The sequence below is a fragment of the Catharus ustulatus genome, chromosome 2 (genome assembly GCF_009819885.2).
Source record: "Catharus ustulatus isolate bCatUst1 chromosome 2, bCatUst1.pri.v2, whole genome shotgun sequence".
NCBI lineage: Eukaryota > Metazoa > Chordata > Aves > Passeriformes > Turdidae > Catharus > Catharus ustulatus.
The window spans coordinates 69222137-69237804 of NC_046222.1; positions in this window are offsets into that span (position 1 = coordinate 69222137).

Consider the following 15668-nt stretch of genomic DNA (forward strand, 5'->3'; position numbering starts at 1 on the left):
GGGTTTCTAGTACAAGGTGACAAGCATCCGGCATCATTTCAGTTATAGTTCTACACATTATTTAATTGTGAGATGGAAGATAGAAAATAATCCAGAGCTGAACTAAATTCTTTAAACTTTTAAAGAGTTTTAATTCTCTAACTCTTTGGGAAAGAAATACCCCAGATCAATGAAGCTTCTCTCCACAAATAGAAACACCAACAAAACTCTTTTTTACCTGAGTTACTCATGTAAAAGTAAAAAGAATATACAAAATCCTCAATTGCCATAGAGTTATGTCTGAGTTGAAGATTCATCCTCTGTGAATGACCAAAGAGTATTTTATTGCACACAACACAACAAAAATATCCAAGTTCCAATGAAAACACCAGTATCTAAATTATATTCTGATCATTCCCTCTTTCTTTCTGTTAGATATTTACTGTAAAAAAGTAATTTTTTTAATGTGTTTTTTCTAGATGATGGAAATTTCATTAATAAAAAGTTTCTACTTTCCTGATTGCCCTTCATATAGAGACAGAGATTGACAGAGTAGAAATAGAGAGATATGGATAAATGTGACACACATGGAGTACAGCTGGCCAGAACGCAAACTGATGATGATGGTTGATTGTCTACAAAAGCTCACAGCTGCTCTCCACACCAGCTGAGAATGATCACAGTTATTTGTGTATTGTTATTAATCTGTACCTGTATCTTTTTGACAAAACATACACCTATATGTATGTACTGATGGTTTAGATGTGCTTCAACTTGAGTCTTATATTCTTACAGTGAATTCAGATTTAAGTAATATCTATGTGGTTCATTGCATTTCAAAGTGATACACCTGAAAAGTGAAAAGACAGTAGGAACTCCCATTCAAGAGGCATACACAAAGGACATATTTAAGTTGTTCAAACAATTTTCCATACTGTATTTTGCTTCCACTAATGTTTTAGAAGTTTGGGGGCTATTTTTTTCTCTTCATTTCCTGTCAAAGTATGATATTAAAAGACTTCATAATTTTATTTTTTTAGTAGGAAAAAAATAATATTTCATTCTCCATATGACTAGTAGTTCTGATATCAGTCTAGGAGATACTTCATAACATTTGTGAGATGTCTGACTGTAATTTAACAGCTCCCTAGTGAGTATTCCCATGGCATTCTGAACCATGGTGATTATAGGTTGAAATGAATACTTTAAGACTGAGGATAACATAAAACTGTTATGTTGATATTCATTTCTATAGACTTTTCCTGAATGACTTCTCTAAAATTAATGCTATAATTACCACAAAATGAGAGGGTAGAAACTATGAAATAATATCAAACATTTAAGTTCTACATTGCAAAGTTGCGGGTAGTGTCCAATGCACAAATAAAAATGAGTGTTGTATCAGCAAAGTGCATATATAATTTCGATGTCTTTGTCAGTTTCTGTGAAACTGAACAATTCAAGGACAAATGTAAGGATAATGAATTGTTTTCTGACTGCTTTAATCACTCATAATATTGCAAGAAGAAGGTATTTCCTTTATTTCCCCTAGAAGAATTGGTGCACATTTGGCCAAGTTTCCTGAGGGGAAAAAAAAAAGAAACTAATATGAATCATGAAGGCAATCTGTGACTAAAAATGAGATGGTGCTAAAGGCAAATAAATGCTCTCAGTATTTTCTATGCATTGAAAAAAAATGAGCAAAGTATAGGTACAGTTATATTTTTTGTTTGTTTATATACATGTCAAGAGCTGCACTTGTAGTTCCTAAACTAGGCCAATTATTATTATCTTTTTAAGAATTCTGCAAGCAGAATTCCCCAGTTTCAGAAAGCTGGAGTAGCAGATGAGAGGGAGGTAAACAAAAGTCTGTGATATGGACTTCTGTGAATATCTGAGTTTGTTCCTCCGAAAACAGTTAATAAGATGAAAAAAATAACAAGAGCACTCCCAAAATTCTTATTACTAATGACTTCTTCATTTTTTTACAGAGGTGATAGTGAGTAAATAAATGTGAATCCTACAAAACTGATGTTTCCTTTTGAATTAGTGCCACTACAATTCTTTATAGTCTCTGTAGAGAATTAGTCGTTTCTAAACAAGATAAGATGAAGTGTCCTGAAATACATATTTTTTTCCCTCAATTGTGCAAGAACTAAGGATGTCTAGCTCAGATATAGATATCTATCTACTTTCCAATTTTAGGTGAGGTGAAAATCGCTTTTGATTGTCTCTGGTATTTAAAAAAACTGAAAAAAATATAAGGCTTAGAAGATCACTGCTATCATCCACTCTGACTTCTTCCATGAGACCTGAAATCTTTCTTGTTCCTAATTCAGCTCTATCAAGGAACCTGAATTTTGGAATATATTTTGGGAAGAACCAAAAGTAATTCAGAATATACGGGAAATTATTTCTTTGAAAATGCAGTAAGAAGGCAGATCCGATGTCTTATTTACTACTTCCTACTGCAGCATTCTAAATCTCTCATTTATTAAAAATCACAAAAAATGCATTAACTGGAAATGTATTTCAGTTAAAAACAAACAAACAAACAAACAAGTTTTAAGAGAGTATTTAAATTTAAATTTTGAATATAGTCACCTAATTAAGGCCCTGAATAGATACAGCCCTTTCAGAATAGATTTGTTATCTATTCCAGCTACCAAAACCGGGGAAAAATGACACTACCTCTCAGTATATCTGGATTTTTCCTATTTAGTAATCCATATTTCCACCATGAAAATCACACAAAATAAATTTCTTTTTTATAGTTTTAGTAGTATTGTTTGAATGCAAAATACTCTGCATAGTCATTTATATGTGGTTGCTACCCTTAAATAGTTAGACTATCTGATTAAATCCTATTGTATGATTTGTAAATATATACCACTACTACAGAGTAGGAGAAAAAAAAAATGCATCTGCTGCATTCTCTGTGTAGGGCGTGAAGCAAACAGACAGAATATTTTAAGTACAATCTTCATTTACCACTTTTACCGTTTCTAGTAAGCATAACATTTCCACACCATGTTTTGTTCTCAATTTGTCTTCAATTATATTTTTTTTAGCTTAGTTAAGTAACACTTATCATCTTTCAGTAGACAGTCTGCTTTTCAGTTTCATGAGTAATATTGTTTTGTTTAAATTATTGAGAAAAATATATAGAAAGTAGTGAAATAGTGCATCATCTGTCCTCACCCTCCTTCTCAGAAATTAAAAAAAAATAAAAAAAGAAGAAGAAATAAATTGCATCTTTCCTGCCAGCAGGGAATAATATATTCTTTATTGTCAGCATACAGAAAATAGTGAAAAGCCTGTTCATTTCTCTAATTCAAATTCACTACAATAATCCTACTAAAGAACATGGTGTAATTTATTGTGGAATAATAAACAGAATGGGAGTTTCATGGGATGTAAATAAAACTCTGATACTGGTAATTTGCCTAGAGAAATGAATGCTATTAGCAATATATGTCATTTTTATGTATTTTTTTTATATCTTGCCTTGTTGATAAGAATCAACAATCTACTTGTCCCCTTTTGAATATGTATTTAGTATCTGAAATCCTCTAAACCATCAGTGCAAGATATTGTAGTAGTGTGCAATGAACTGTGTAACAGTGTCATTTTAATTTGTTGCTGAGGTTTTGTCTTTAAAAATCTGTTTTGAAACAAATTATTATAATCTTCTTAAAAGAATTCCTCTCTAACCAAAACACAAAGAATTAAGTGCTCACAGGGAGCCCATTTTATTCTTAATTTCTTTTTACCCCAGTCTAATTTCAACAAAGCAGGGCAGCACAAAGAAAAGGATAGTTTTAGGGAGTCATTTAAATTTAAAGCAATATCAAATTCTTGCATACAGAATAGGCAACTATTCTTATTTCAAATGCAAAAATTAAACAAATATAAAGAAGTGCATAAATAACATGAGGGAGAGAGAGCGAGAACCCCACAACGAAACCAAATCCTGTTCTGAATGACCTGGATATCTCAGAAGCTAAATTAATTTAACAACTTGGACCATGGGTGTAAGTTCACTATGATATAATCTGATGTATGACACGTTTAATATACTCTTTCTGAGAATAAATTCAGTGCAAAGTATGCATAAATCCATAGTTTCTTCTCTCTTGCCTAGCTGAGATACTGTGGTTTTAGCCACCCTTGCACAACTCCACACTCACTGTAAAGTGTTTTCTTCAGAGCACCCAGTCCCATACTGGACTCTTTTGTGGGCCATACAGCTCTCACTATCATGACAAGTGAAACTAAAGGCACTGAAAAGATTAGAAAAGCAACAATAATGAAGCCATAGTGTTGGTTCTGAAATATTTTTTATTTTATCTTATATTTACATATCTATGAACACAAACAATGGGACGGACTTGCTGGAGCAGCTGTCTCTAAGCTTTATTCCATCACAATCATCAGTCTCATTTTATAGAACCAAGCAAGGGAGATGGAAACAGCTTCAGCTGCTAACAACAGCAGACGAAGTTCTCTTTGTTGCAAAGTCTTTTAACAACTTTTTAGCCAGTAGCATAATATTAAAAGCTGACAAGTGTTTGCTCAGGCCAATTAATAAAGCTGCATGTACAGCTTGCTTTGAACAATACTTGCTTATAATAGTTCAAAAGAATGGATAAAACTTCATTATTAATCTTATATATTTCTACTATCTTGCTTAACATATTTTCCTGATGCCTATCTCTACATAACCCTATTGTTTCTTGTCCTTGCATCTTCAGCATTCTTGTATTTCTCCATCCTGAGATTTGCTTTCACACAGCTTTCTGAGAGATTTATACGTTTTCTATTTCGCACACGACAGGATCTGCATGCTGGACCCAGAGGAAACCTGTGATGTACAAGGTTGTGAACACAACCTGCCTGTCCTAGGATGCCACATGCTAAGACCATGTGAACTTAAGACATTACAGATCACTTGGCTTAATGTTAAAGGTCATTTCCTGGGATCGGTATTTCAGGGAGTGTAGATGAGCTTTTCAGTTCCCTTCTGTAGGCTGCCCTTAGCATCTTTGAGGCTTTCTGAGAAATGACACCAGTCACCTCTGCTAGGAAGTTTAATGCTTTTGAAAAATTGGCTCTGAAAAGACCTGCAGCATTCAAAGTGCAAAATCTTACAAACTGCTGCTCCAGGAGGCAATATCTGACAAAACTCAGGGCTTTCAGTGGACTCTAGTTTCTCCCTTACAATTATTACTTATCCATTCCTGCTCATTTATAAACACCAAAAAAACAAAAAACCAAAAACAAACAAACAAACACAAAAAAACCCCCAACCAACCAAACAAAAACAACAAAACAAACAAACAAACAAACAAACAAACAAAAATAAATCAGTATTAAAAAGTTCTTCAGTATATGGAACCATTGTAAGAAAGACAGTTTAAGAACTGAGTAGTTTATTAATTGTGGTAGATTGACTTATAATTAAATCACATTTCACACACTTTAAAAATAGAATTTATGCTTATTGGAAGTAATTTGTTTCTTACGAAGTGTCACTGTCTTCATTTTTTTGGTATGTTTTAATGCAATTTCAGTAACACATTAAATTTTTCCAGATGTCCCTTATATCTGAAATGAGTTTTGTTCAATTTGAAAAAGCTGAGAAGTATGTCAAGCTTCTTCAACTAGTGTAATCTACCAGAGAAAAAGGTCAACATTTTTCCTCTTTTGAATTTATTTTTTATCTGTGAGAATTTCTTCTGTGATAAACTCAAACAGAAACCATTTTCTTGCAGTCTCAGTCCAAAGTGTGCATTAGGACATAAACTAGAGTGAAAATGGCAAAACCCTCTGACCCTGTAGTTAGTTCAATCAAATACAAAATGCAATAAAAAAAAAAATTAAAACAAAAGCCCATATTCTCAACTGCTGAGAACCTGTGACAATTCATTTACAAAAATAAGTAGTTCCATATAAAAATCTATATTGAAACTTAAGATCATTTACATTAAGTGAGAAAAGTAGTGCTACTATGCATAGGACCTCACTATAATTTGTAAGCTGTCCTTGGGACAACTTGGATGTTTTCCTCATTGGATCTTGGTTAATAGGTTTGGGCTTGAAATATTGGTAAAGTTCATTAGACAAATGCCATGTTGCTGGAAAATGTGAATTGATATTCAACATGCTCTTTAACCAGCAATCTGAGCAAAGACTTCAAAAAGAGTGAAATATGCTTGGATTGCCCCTTTTAGAAGAGAAACCTAGCAAATGCATCCTGAACCAGCTGGAGTTTATGCAGCATCCTATTGGGCAAGCAGCCAATAGGGAATTGCAAGAATCTAATTTTGAAATAACAAAAGCGTGAATGACCATTTCAAGGTCTGACTGTGAAAGACATTCCTGCAACACAGCAGTTCTTTAAGTAACAGGATGATAGCATGCCCTGGAGTTTGTATGTTTTTTAAAAGATAGGAGAATGAAAGTATCTGAAAGTTTCCCGAGTCTTTAATGTTGTAGGAAAAGATGTAGTTCCGTTAAAGTAAATAAGACATTAAAAGTAATCTAAAGATGCCTGTGGTTCATATTTCTAAAGATATTTATGCTTAATATTTACTTATCAGATTCATGAAGTTATAATGAAGATAAAATCAAAATTGCTTGTGTTCCCAGTGTTTTATCCATATCAATACTTACTATGGTAAGGCAGATTCCTAACTGTCAATTGTCAAAAGCGTATTCATTTTAATAGTGTTCAGCTAGCCAAATAACTAGAAGAAAATTACAATGTACAATTGCATTATATTGCATTCAATATGTAGAATTCAGATGAAAAAAACCCAAACTGATGTACACGTCTTTTGCTAATTTAGAAAAAATTTACAGACAGATATAAACGCAATTTTTACTACTGTGATGAACTTCTTTTAGTCTGTACAAATTAATATTTCAATATTAAAACTTACCAGTTAGGTGTTATGTGTCCATTTTGTTATCCAGTTCACAGTCATAATATATTTTAAAAGCAGATTTGAGCTGTTTGGCAGTTGTTTGTAAGCTTTAATGTCTTTAAATACAGTCTCAAGTGATTGCTTCAGATACTGTACTACAGATACTTTGTACGCAATTGAATTGAAACTTTAATACATTCACATTCAGAAATGTAAGAGTGATGTGTATAATTGTCCACCCAAACTACACATCTTTAAAAGACCTCAATAGATTGCTGAGACCAATTGCACTGTGAGGTATGAAAAAGCAGGTAATTCTCAGAATTACAGGAGATTGTTTTTCAGTGCATTAGTTTTATAATCTCCTTTGGTTGAAGATCTCTGAATATTTCAAGGAGCACTACTTTTTGCATATGATGCCATACCATATGATAAGCTCCCTTTTTCAGGAGAGTTTGGGCCATATGATTATCTTTCCAGCTTCTTTCAAGTTGGGCTGTTCCATGATTCTAAGATTTTTTTTCCTTTTCTTGTATTAAAAAATGACTGAAGATAAGGTAATTCAGCTTTTTCTATTAATATATTTCTTTTTGATTCATATATTGTGCAGTTAAATAAACAGCAGACTTTCAGAACATGGCTTTTCTCACAAGGATATTTAAATTTAAATTTTATGTAAACTTAAATTTGAAATAGAAGTGTTGTTTGCATATTAAAGAACTTCATAAAGAACTTCATATAAAGTATACTGAGGTTTGTGTGGTTTTTTTTGGTTTTTTTTTTAAGGGAGGTGTGTTCCTTTTGTTTGTTTGTTTGTTTGTTTTTTCTGGTCAAGATACCATTACTTAAGCAGGTGTTTTTTCACTTAACATTCTACCTATAATTTTTTTATCTGTTTCTGCAAAATTCTATGCATTTTCACCACTATGCAATAAAATGAGTTATAACACTGGCTAATTCCTTTAGTCTATCTGCATTAGAATGGGAAAATAATAAGGGGAATAATTTGAGACTCTTTCTGAAAATTGTTTCAATGCAAGGACATACGATACCTAACAAATGTAAATGTGAAAGACAAAGCTTTTAGAAAAATTTGAAGACCTAAAATATAAAGCTAAAGGGAATCTTGTTGGTCACATGTAATTATAACTTGTACAGCAAATATACTCTGTTCAGAATAGATACATGTCAGGGCTATGGAAGAATATGCATAGTTTTTGCTAGAACATCTAGATCTGTTTGAGTCTCTTCCCCGTCTGGTTGCCCAGGCACAAGCATTTACTAATTATATGCCCATGTTCCTGCCCAACTGTTTAAATCTTCTTTCTTAGATTCCATAAAGTCTATGCAGTAATCATCAAATGAACAAACACCCATAGCATTTCTTCTTAAAATTGTGTGATGTCATCTGCCACAAGGGAGCAAGGGAGTGGCAGCTATTTGTGTTATGCTGTTATTGCTACTATGGGAGTTTGCAGCAAGTGGGGTACTTAGAGATTTGCAAAATAAATCTGCAAAATTATCATCAAAGGTCACTGCGCCTTTGGAAAAACCTGAAATGACTCTAAATATTTAAAAAACTCTTCTTAGATTGTTAAAAAAAGACCTAGTAATTTCTTGTTCATATGTACTCTCTTGGCTAATAGGATAGGTTCTCGCTTGAATGTAGTGAGTTCCAGAGATATGTTAAATGACACATTATTTTAAGGGAGAATCGTCTTGGCTGAGCTTGGAATTGAAAGCAACGAAGGAACAGGAGTAGGAGAGAAATTAAAACTGTTATTCCTCCTCCAAAAAAATGGTGATAGAAGATTTAAAGTGCTAGTGATGAAACAAAGCCTTCCAAATTGACTGTCATATGGGTCACTGATACTTGAGAATAAATGTAGGGAGACACTCTTTTCCTTAAGACTGCAAAACTATCCACGGCTTCAAGAGTACCAATAAAGAAAATAGTCAATATATCATAGAAAATTGCAAACATTTCATGGGAAATATCTTCCCACAAAAATGAAATATGTAATTCCTTTTATCTTTTACCATGAAAGTGTGGCTTAGAGTTTTGTTCCAAATAAAGAGGCCATCAGGGTATCTTATCTGTTGTAGAGATGAAGGCTTTGATGAAGCAGAGTGATGGACAGCTGGGTCAAGTCATAATTCAAAATTCCCGAGTTTAAGGATTTTTTTTTCTGTAGACAATTCAAGTAGACTACAGTCTTAGTTTGGACAAAGAGGCAAAAGACAAAAAGACTATGACACTTTGAGGTGGACATTGCTAATCTCTTCTAAAATGATTGTGCTGCTACTCAGATTTGTTGCATGTTCCATGTCTATTACATGTTCCATACATATAGGAAAAATATATAAAACAATTTAAAAGAAATAAAGAATTAAGAAACTTTAAAGAAGTCTATAAATCATGCTCTCTTTTCTTTCTGTACCTACTGCAATATCTTTACCACTGAAACAACAGGTCCTAACTTTACTCATAGGTAACATAATCAGTCTGCCAGTCAAATTACTTTTTTTTTAAGGGAAAACTTCAACAAACAGATGGGCTTTGCAGCAAGTCTTCAAGGTCACCAAATACTGGTTGCAGTGAAATTAGAAGTAAGATACATCATGAAGGACAGCTTTTTTTCAAGTGGGAAACAGCTTTCATACAAGTGATCCTGAATGTCATGGTAGCACAAAAAGAAAACTAGTTCTGAGAAAGACAACTGTTCTGGTAAAGTGGAGGTTGATTCTATAGCTGTCATTCATACCTGCACAGATTGTGCCCTGTGAACTACAGGGTTTCAGTGATTTCTGAAAAATGATATCAAAGAAAACTAAATGGAAAGAAATTAAGCACGATGTTCTTTGACTAATGAAAGCCACAGTTATTGAGATATGGAGGTAAGTTTTCAGGTAAAATCTATCTGAAAATTCCATACAGTTCATATATCCAGCTGTTTCATCTGCTAAGAAGCTTGGGACTGTTCCACTTTGGTCTTTAGGGACAAGACCAGAGACAAGGCAGACTGGGATCAATTCTTTGGAGGATTGCTACCACTAAGATAAATGCAAAATCTCTTCACTGTGGTATTTTGCATGGTTATTCAAATAGCTTTAGAAAAGCCCATTTTTAAAAACTGTTAGTATTTCTCTAATATATATATATATATATATATATGTATATATATAGATGATATGAATTTCCTTCTCAGAGCAATGGTGGGTATTCTGTTGCAATAAACAATATTTCAGAGATATGGGATGAAATGTTTGCTCTGCAGCTGCAGAGTTTAATCAAATCTGAACAGAGACCATATCAACATACTAGTCAATTACTCAATATAATAACATGTATATGTGTTTAATTTCAAACCACTTGTCATTTTCCCCTCCTATCCATCTAGAAAAGAAATCAAGTGAAATTTCAGGACTATCAAGGGTTTTTGTTTTTTTTATTTGTAATCTGGCCTAAAAACATTTGTTGTTTTGATAAATGTGTTTCCCTGAAATATAATTTTACAAATTGTCCCAGATAAAGAAGTATGCTTTAGACAAAGTAAAGGAAGAATGCATAAAGGAGATTTACACCATTGGTCGCAGAGTACAGTAATTTCACGATTATAAGCCGCACCATTTTGACTAAAATTTTGGTCTGAACCCGGAAGTGCTGCTTATAATCAGGTGCAGCTTATATATGGACAAAGAATGAAAAGTTGCTGTTTTAGTTTGAAGGACAGGTGTCTGCTGAGAAAGGTGGGAGCTTCTCTTTGAAATGGAGAATGTAAACCCCCTCCCTCCAAATTATTATCATTTTGAAATCAAGGGGCTCTCAGGCAAAGATATGGGAATCAGGAATAACAGTTCTTTATTAGGGAGATTAAAATAGAAATACAGTACTACAAAGAAATAAAAGGCAAACCTTGACAAAGTCAGAGTACAACCTGACACCCTGTCAGACAGGGTGTTGGTAGCAGTCCCATTAAATGGTGGTTGCAGTGACAGATGTGATTCAGTTGGAGTAGTGCTCCTGCAGAAGGTGCAGTTTCCTTCCAGAGATCCAGTGGTGATGTGGAGAAATCTGGTTTTCCTCTGGAGTCCAGTGGAGAAAGGGGCTCCCCTTAGTGTCCCAAAACCTCTGTTTTTATCTTGGTTCTTCCCCCTGGCTGGAGCAACTTCCAGTGGGATGCAGTAATTTTATCAGTCCCACAGTGGGACTCAGTGGGCCATTAGCAGAAAATGCCTCGCTGGAGGAAGGATGGGTTGTGAAAAGATAAAGAACAATGCCCTGCCTGGTTTCAATGGATGGCCCATTAGCAGAATATCTCCTCTCAGAGGTAAGGTTCACTGCCCCCACCCTCAACAGATTGAGATAGAATAGATACCTTTGATCACACTCTGTATTGTAACCCAAGACAGTTGCTGACACCCAGACACCCGGCCTATAATCAGGTGTGGCTTATAATCGTGAAATTACTGTAATTTGAGAAGTATCAATAATATTTTATAAAATACAGTATTTTAAATTTGTTTTACACATGACAGTGTGCTGACTAAGGATGATGGAAAATTACAAGTTTGAATGCATGTAAGAAAACTGAAAAGCTACAGTTGGTCTATTTCTATGTCAATTTTCTGACTGCATAAAGTATACATAAAATGGACAACAGAAGTCTATGCTATCTCAGAAAATTAACTAACTATTCAATACTGCAAAAGGAAATTCAGTTGCAGCCAAAATTTTAGCAAAAAACTTTGGAATCATGATATAAGATCTGTTTTAGTATAACAGATATACAATTTCCTCCAACTTTAAACTCGGGATTATTCTTTTGATTTCAATGGAATACTGCTTCAAAATAAGCACATACCAAAAAATGCTGATGAACGAAGGATAAGCCTACCTAAAACTTAGTTTTGGCCTCCTCATAGAGTTGTTAAAAATATTTCTATTCATCTACTGCAATCTATCTACTATTCCTAGTGAAAAGAAAGGGGAATATATTTGAGTCTTCACTGTTGTTTTGCCTTGAGTGCTGGTGTTACATCCAAAAGCAGAAAAACATTCAATTAGAGCTATTCCCAGTGTGATCAATGCTTGTTTTCATGTTCAAGAAGCTCCAAAATACTGGAGCAAGAGCCTCAGTTTGTGAAAAACATCATATTCCAGATACTTCAGCAAAGAAATGACAGTTTACACCATGTGATATATGTGGTATATTTTATTTCTTTGTTCCCATCTGTAGACTTCACATTGGCTTCAATGCAGAGATTGCAGCTGTATTGTTCTCAACATGGCAGCATCGGTTGGAGATATTAACATGCATGCTAAGGCTTCTGGTGTTTGTTGTTGATGTTTTACAACTGAACAGATCAAGCCATTTTGTAGGAAAGCACAAATTCACTCTGTGTACATTTACAATACAGACTCCTTAGGAACAGTGTATTTGTACACCAAAAATTATAGGGACATGATCTTTAAGTTTTTCATGCACAAATTAAAGATGTAAAAATTAAGGGCAAAGTACCTACATAAAAGAAGAATGTTACTTAGTATGAATTAGAATTTAATACTTTTTATGCTCCTGGTTAAGCTCCAGAAAAAGTTCATGCCTATATGAAGTTGAAGGTCAGCTCTTTATTTTTAAAAGTTTTTCTTATTAACTATAACAAAATTATACCTTTCTGTATTATTGTTTAGAAGACTGTGTTGGAATGAGTTCCTTTTCTTTCTGCAGATCATATTTATAAATAAGAATTATGCTTGCTTCTTAGACAGAAAAATAACAACACAAATTCAAAGGGAATTCAGGTTGCTAGATTTCATGTGAGGGGTTTTTTTTATTGCTCATGATTCTTGAGACTCTTTTAAGTGCAGTCTGCATTCCCTTAAGTTACAGTAAATTCACGAATACAAGCCGCACTGAGTATAAGCCGCATCTCTGGGTGTTGGCAAACATTTCGATTTTTGTCCATAGATAAGCCGCACACGAATATAAGCCGCTTTGTCGTTCGCAGCGAGGACCCGCGTGCAATTAGTAACAGAACCGCGGGAGGGCGGGGTTCACTGGCTGAGCTAAGGCTGTGCAGGCTCGGCCCGCTAGGGGCCGCTGACGGGGCCAGATGGCCCAGCCTGGTGCTGCAGCTCGGGGCCGGCCGCCGCTGCCACTGGGCTTGGTCACCCCGGGTCGGCGCTGCCCCGCAGTGGCAGGCAGGGACGGAGCTTCCCCTGCTCCTACGGCAGCGGCGGCGGGCGGGGACGGAGCTTTCCTGCGCCCGTGGCGCCGGTGGCGGGCAGGGACGGAGTTTCCCCGCTCCTGCCGCGGCGGCGGCGGGTGGGGACAAAGCATCCCGTCGGCTCCCCGAGCCGCGGCAATGGCTGCGCGGGGCTCCCGTCGGCTCCCCGAGCCGCGGCAATGGCTGCGCGGGGCTCCTGTCGGCTCCCCGAGCCGCAGCAATGGCGGCGCGCGCTTCCCCCCCCCCTCCCTGGGCCTCAGCAATGGCAGCGCGGGGCTCCCGTCGGCTCCCCGAGCCCCAGCAATGGCGGCGCGGGCTTCCCCCCCCCTTCCCGGGCCGCAGCAATGGCGGCGCGGGCTTCCCCCCCCCTTCCCGGGCCGCAGCAATGGCGGCGCGGGCTTCCCCCCCCCTCCCCGGGCCGCGGTAGGGGCGGCCCGGGTCCCCCCCCCCCTCCCCGGGCCGCGGTAGGGGCGGCCCGGGTCCCCCCTCTCCTCCCCGGGCCGTGGCAATGGCGGCGCCGGGCCCCCCCCGTCTCTCCCCTGGGCTGTGGCAGAGGAGGAAAGAGAGCTCTCCCGCCTCTCTCCCCGCCCCCCGTGCTGCCTACAGGGAGCCAGGCTCCACCCGCGGTGCAACAGAGTAGCGATTTGTAACAATCGCAAAATGCCGACTTTGCAGCTGCTCGGCTCAGCGCTCTGGCAGGCACTTCTGAGGTTGTATTAGCCGCTCCTGATTATTAGCCGCATTTCCGGTTTAGGAGCAAAATCTTAGTCAAATTGGTGCGGCTTGTATTCGTGAAATTACTGTAAACTAGAAACAAGGTAGAACAGAATGGACTCTTGGAAACTGAAAATTCATGGAATTTGTTCAAATATGTCTAAAATAAAGTACATAAAATTTGGCATTTTGGGACAGAGAGTTGAGAATAATTAATATTATTTGTGAAGATACAGGGGCATAAACAAATGTGTTTTGGTTTATGATTTAGTTTCGAAATCATGCATATGAAAAAGAACACTGAAAAAGATGGTCACTGTGGCCTGTATGTTCCGGTCTGTACAATAACAGTCCATAGGAAAGGCCCAGTTCTCCCAATATAATGAAGCTATCAAATGTCATTTAATGCTCTTCTAATATTAAATTAACTATAAAAAATGTAATGGAATTCATTATCAGGGTCTAGCTTAATCCCATTCAGCTTTATATATTAATGTACAGTATATAAATTTCTATGTTAGGTTTCTTAGTAGTAAATGGAGAGGGTTTAATACCTTCAGAAGGTATTTCAGGCTTTATGTTGGTAAAGTTATGAATGTTCCTGTCTCCCCACAGAAGCAAAAGACTAAAATGGCTGGTGATTCTTTTCTTAGTTTAGATTTGAATTAGGTTTGTTTGTTTCTTAAATATAAGTAAGCACTTTAACTTTAGTCAGGAAATATAGATGCTAATGAACAAGAGGTAAGACACAGAGAATATTGTCAGATGAGCACAGCAAAAGTTATTTTGTTTTGTGGAGATTTTATTTTGTTTTTATTGAGTTTTATTTAGAATAAAATACTGTATATGCAAAGCATTTAATTATTTATCAGTGGAATTTACTTTTTTTTGTGTTAGGTAACTCCACAATGCTTAGACCTTTCTTGCAAAGTTTCTTTTTGTTATACTAATTTTGTTTTTTTAAAAGTACAATAATTTAAATTGGTCTTATATTGTAACTAATTTAAAGTAATATAATGATATTGAAGCCATTAATAGTGCCTTTTGTTTTCCAAAATAGCAGTATTGAAATTCAGTCATACTGAAGTAGGTGGTATCTTATCTTTATATGTTAATTACGTACTTTATTAAAAGATTACTATACCCTTCTTACAGTTGTACAAACCAAATGCAAGTAGTATGCTACAATGCAAGTAGAAGGAAGAATTTTATCTTGGAAGCAATAAAAGCAAAGCTGAAAGTGTAGCATCAGATGCAAAGATTTTTCTTTTTCAAATAATTTTCAAGAGGGTCTATTAAAGCTGCTTGCTTTTGTTTATGTTTGTGGTAAATAATTATCATTTGTGGTTCCTTTTTATGGGAAATTTATTGTTTTAAGACAATTTCTGTATATCACAAAAGCTAAATATATACTGTTCATTATTAAGAGTACAGCTTGTCAGAAAATACGGGAAATCTGTTAAACTGAATTTTCTTCTACCTAATCAAGGAGATCTTCTCACTAAAAGAGAACAAATAGCATATTCACTGTTCCCAAACGATATTTAAATAGTTTATCTTTCTAAGTGTTGGGTACTTAAGTATGACTGGTGACTTCTCAATACTTGCACAGCATAAGATTATAAAGCGTCTTCATATTCTGAAACAGAATAATACAGAACTCAAAAATCGAAAAAACCACCACAAATCTGGAGAAATGAAATGAGAATCAAAAACTTCCATAAACACAGACATTTTCAAGTAGACTTTCAAAGCATTTTAAATAAATACTTAGTCAAAGCATGATACAGACATCACATAGATTAATGAGCACCA